Consider the following 5,161-nt stretch of genomic DNA (forward strand, 5'->3'; position numbering starts at 1 on the left):
TGTGTGTGTGTGTGTGTGTGTGTGTGTGCCAGAGGGAGTATGGGGGGTGGGAGAGTGTCAGCTGGGACCAGTCAGGGGGACACTGGTGATGCAGACTGACGGGGGACATAAACACTCAGTCGTACGCTGAAGGGGCCCATTGTCTCAATCGCCGCCATGCCAGGCTCTCTGTGTAATGGAACGATCGCTCTCTGTATGTTTGTCTAATTGCCCAATCTGTCTCTCTGTCCCACCGCCTGTCTGTCTGTCTTCTGATATGTCTATCTCACTGTTTGACTGGGCCTTTTTTGTCCCCCCCTTTACACACTGCTTCATTTTCTGCCCACACATGTGAGGCATGGCCGCTGGATGATCTGCCGGCTCTCGGGTCACTGTTTCTGTTTTTTCTCCTGCAAGCCAACCTGTGTTTTTTTCTGCTTCTCCTTGTCCAGTCAGTAATCCAACTGCATATCTCAGCACTTCTTAAATTAAAAGAGAATTCTGAAACGCCCAAAAACGAAACACAACAATACACTCTTAACCCGAATAAGTTGACATTACTTGAAAAAGGTGAGGAAACCCGTTGCCTTAAACCGTTTAAGTTTTTACATAAGGTAAAAACTAAACAAGTTAAGTTGTATTAACATAAAAACCTTAGTTGATTTAGTCCACATATTTGAGTATACATTAGTAATCTGAACTCAAAATCATTAGTTAACATAAATTAATTCTACTAGAAAGTCTAAGTGAATTGAAATTATAATTTTAAGTTAAACAAACTAACTTGTTTAAGTAATAACAACTACAACATTATTTAACTCTACTTAAAATCATTTGTTAATGTAAGAGATGTCTTTAAGTTTAATGTAATCATATTTTGAGTTTGCAAAATGCATTGTTTAAACAAAATCAAATGAAAAGTAAGACATTAAACAATACATATAAATGCTCCAATGTATTTTATTCTTGAAAAAACATTTAAAATGTTATATAACAGTAATACTTTTAAGACAAGTATAAACAGACACAAAAAAAACTGCCTGTAACACTTTGTTTGGTGAAGGAACACAGACGTACTGTATAACAATATCTGCTAAATCCTTGTAAACATTATGACCCATACATCAGTGAATTTAAACTGGAAACAACAATTTAACACTGTTTAAGAGATTGTATAAAATCAACTGAGTAGAAAATGCAGTCAAACATATGCCTCTATATCTTGCACCGTACAATACAAGTGGCTGAAAATTCCTTTCCCCTCTCTTTTTTTTTACTTATATCAGTTTTAACATAATACAAAGTAATAAACACTGATTCAGTGTTGACATTTTTGACTTTTGTCTACCTTTTAGAACAACCACAAATAAAACGTAATCGGCCTCTTCCACTGTTGCTAGTAGTACTGTTAGAAACTAAGGCAAATAAACCACTCATGACAATCACTCAAATAGCTTGAATAAACTAAATAAAAATTAGTTTGGAAAGGGATTATAACACACAGCATATAACAATATCTGATGTATGTATAAAAAACTGGACATATAAACTGGCTACAAGCCTCTAAAACTTAAACTGACTGGAGAAGGACAGATAAACCGTGTCAATTTTCAAATCTGGTGAACACAATATTCAGTCCTGAGCATACACCACAACACATATTGTACCATGGAACACACATGGCTGGAAATTCCTGTCTTTCATTAAACTTAGATAAATTCTTGCATAATACAAATAAACAAAAAACGTTTTGTTATGTGCTATTCCCGTGTAGCCAGACACCAAGCTTGTGGATTTGTCCATATGAGACCAAAACTTTATATTCATGTATACATGTTATACATCGAGTGCTAACAAATTCATTTGTGTTCGTAAGAAAACTAGTCAGAAATATACCCACAGAATTATTTTTACAGATACAGTCATGTAGAAAGGGCAAAGCAAATTGTGGATTTGGAGTTTTTGTGGGTGCATGGCCTTTTTTAAACCATCTTGTATTAACTGACCTAAAACCACATTGACCTTCACTTAAGATCATTACATTTTTCAGTGTTTGCAACCTTGGTTTTAGCGCACTCTGGCCCAACGATAGAAGTACCTGTTGAATGAACTGAAATCTGTGCTTCATCGACTTGGGGTAGTTGAGGTTAAGTGCGTATGCAAGTCCCAATAGAAGACAAACAGCCCTCAGCAGGTCTTCAATGTTAACCATCACCACTTTTTCCTCAATGATTATCTTCAAAGATGCTGGATAGAGATGCAGCATCTTCTTGTTGACAGCTCAACAAGAAGGATCCTAATGTCGATGTGTTGGTAGGAATCATCATCATCTGAGTCCTTAAGGAGACAAACATAAGAGCACAAAGACATCTCTGTCATTAAATAAGCATTAGTAACGTTTAGCAATGTAGCCTAGTCATGGGATATTGCGAAACATGAGGGAGGGCTGAATTGGTCATGATTAAAGGAGTAAATTAACAAACACGTCACAAAAAAAAAGCAGTTTTTTGGGCTCAAATACTTCACCCACCCCTACGGTATAGTGGTGAGTAGATAATGAGTCCCTTTAACAAATAATTGATAAAAGATCAACATGACACATTCACAATGTTATATACTCTTTGATAAAGAAAGAGGTTACTTACAAAGCAAGCTTTGAAAAAGTCATTGGAGAAGGCCTCTGAGCATCATTGTACGAATATCTGTTGGATCTGTAGTCTTTTGGAGAGTAATAGGACAACAAGAGTTAGATACTGTGGATACAATGACAGGAAATTAATGGTTTGTATGGGAGTGCCCAAATAACCAAGCACAATTTGGATTGTACTGCACAATTAATAAAGTACAACTTTTTTGGAAAATTACATAAGCTGTGAAAACAATGCAAATACAGGATGGGTATGGACCAACCTTGGTCTCTTGTGATAGCTGAGTCAACTGCTGCCCAATGATCCCTCTCTTACATCAAAATATTTCAACGAGACAAGGACTGTGCCGATCGATGCCCTCAAAGAATTCTTTTTTGAGGTTCTTGCCCACAATCCTACTGTACTTCATGTAGATCTGAAAAATACAAAGTTACATTAAAAAAATGTATCATTTAAAGTTTTTACAAGCTTTCAGACAAAAACAATGCAAGTGAAGTAACTTGTGACCACTTCTTCAGATGTAATTAAACAGAAAAACATAACATGCCTCCATACTGCTTGTGTGGAGTCATCTGAGTGTCGCCAAGCCCACTCCCACTGTCACATTCAAATTCAACTCGAAACGGCGTAATTTACACCAAGTTTTTGCCCTAAATGTCCACTACCTGAAGAAGCTATGTTACTGCGCAGCCTAGGGTGAGAGCTTGTGTGGAGTGTGCTAGGGTGAACAGACTCCAGAGGAGGATATCAGAGGACATTTAGGCTAAAAACTTGGTGTAAATGATGCCATTTCGAGACGAATATGAATGTCAGGGCTTGGTGACACTCAGATGACACCACTGATGGAAGCAGAATGGAGGCATGTTATGTTTTTTCTGCCGTTTTATTACTTCTGAAGAAGTGGTCACAAGTTACTTCACTTGTATTGGTTTTGGTTGCTTTTTAGTATTTTGTAGACTCAAACACTTCACCCACCCCTCCATTCGACGTAGTGGTGAGAAGATAATGGGTGAACATACCTGGTCTTCTGTGAATAGAGCAGGCCAGCGTTCCATTATCGTGCTTATGGCAGGTTCAGAGTCGAAAGGTCAGTTGGGCAGTTTCACACATGTGTGCCTCCTGTGCATTTGGGTGAATCTTAGATAAGTATACCTTAAGAGCATTTATGGAATTCAATTAGCACAAACATTATTGGTGTAAGCAAGGGAATGCTACAGTTCTGGTGTAGCTCCCATGTTTTAACCTGTAATGTTTTAAAAGGTGACCCCTTTTCTCAGATATAAAATCACAGTACTTACAGTTCCACTGCATTTTCACAACAAAGAGAAAATTAAAAAACGTCAGCCTAACATCTTAGTTGCAGTAACATAAACGCATTTTGAATAGATATGGTTATGAACAGAAAATAGCTAGCGTTAGCCACAAGCACGTGCAATCATAATGCCCCTCACTAACACAAAGCCTTTAGGTCACTGTTCCCAGAGATATCCACAGATTGTTCAATTAAACACTCGCCATTCCACTTGGTGTAGGATTAATAAACGCTGCTTAATACAAAAGAAGAAAAAAAAAGGTTTTCAAATGAATGCTGAAGCTTTGTGGTCGGCAGCTATCTATGAGCCGACAGAAAATCACATTGACACAAGTTAACTTTAGCTTGTATGGTCACTGGACCGTTTTTCTTTTGTAGTAACATATCCAGGAAAGCTACTGAAAATTATATTTACCGTTCCACTTGGTTTAGGCTTTGACACCGTCGAATATCACTCGTGAAGCAGCAGCAGCCAGACTCCTCACACCGGGCCCTGCAGGCATGTCCCAACATGCCACCGAGCAGAAATTCAAATAGGCCCCTCCCCTTTCTTACAGAAAAGCAACATTCTAAGTCAGCTCTGCTTAACATCATTAGTAACGTTGTGTGTTTCAGGTGAATAGTGCAAACAACTCATTTGATTAAGTAATGACATACTGTTTTCACGAAACTAGACATTATAAGTTATGACCACTAAACAAGTTTAGTTCAAATAAAATCCGGGTTAAGAGTGTAGGCATCGCACGTTGGGTTTTTCTGTTTCTCAAAATTGACAAAACTTTTGTGTTTTTTTATCATGGGCCTTGTTAGCGGCAGGTGGAACTGTTAGCGAGTCCGGTGGTACGGAGCGAGCCGGGGAGTTATTAGCTGTGGGATGTCGGAGCCGCAGCTGAGAGCTCAGAAAGGAGGCAAAGGTGTGTGGAGGATATGAGATGTTTGGGGTCGAGGTGCAGGGACTGTGATGAGGTGTATGAGATTAATGGGAGTGAGAGAGGGGGGGCAAGAATAAGGGGTGAGGTGCTGAGGACATGTCGAACGGTTGTTAGGGATTCGCATCTGTGTTTCTCTGTGTGTGAGTGTGTGTGAGCGTGTGTGTGTGTGTAGGAACCTACCCACATTTGTACTGGCTGCGCTCAAATTTCCCAGTCGCGTTCTCTCCTGGATTTCAGATCCTTAACCCCGACGTCCTGCAAGATCAACTCAAAGCCAGACTGTTTTATTC

The 5,161-nt window shown here is 39.0% G+C and overlaps 1 long non-coding RNA gene across 1 annotated transcript; it reads right to left on the bottom strand.

Annotated features, from left to right (window-relative positions):
- Nucleotides 1–921: 921 nt before the first annotated feature.
- Nucleotides 922–4,612, bottom strand: LOC133003385 (uncharacterized). The gene is made up of 5 exons (XR_009678281.1): nt 4,355–4,612; nt 3,647–3,746; nt 2,890–3,042; nt 2,625–2,697; nt 922–2,316 (listed from the first exon to the last, which is right to left on the bottom strand). It is a non-coding gene; the product is annotated as an uncharacterized LOC133003385 (long non-coding RNA).
- Nucleotides 4,613–5,161: the final 549 nt, after the last annotated feature.

Source organism: Limanda limanda, chromosome 6, assembly GCF_963576545.1.
Source record: "Limanda limanda chromosome 6, fLimLim1.1, whole genome shotgun sequence".
Classification (NCBI taxonomy): domain Eukaryota; kingdom Metazoa; phylum Chordata; class Actinopteri; order Pleuronectiformes; family Pleuronectidae; genus Limanda; species Limanda limanda.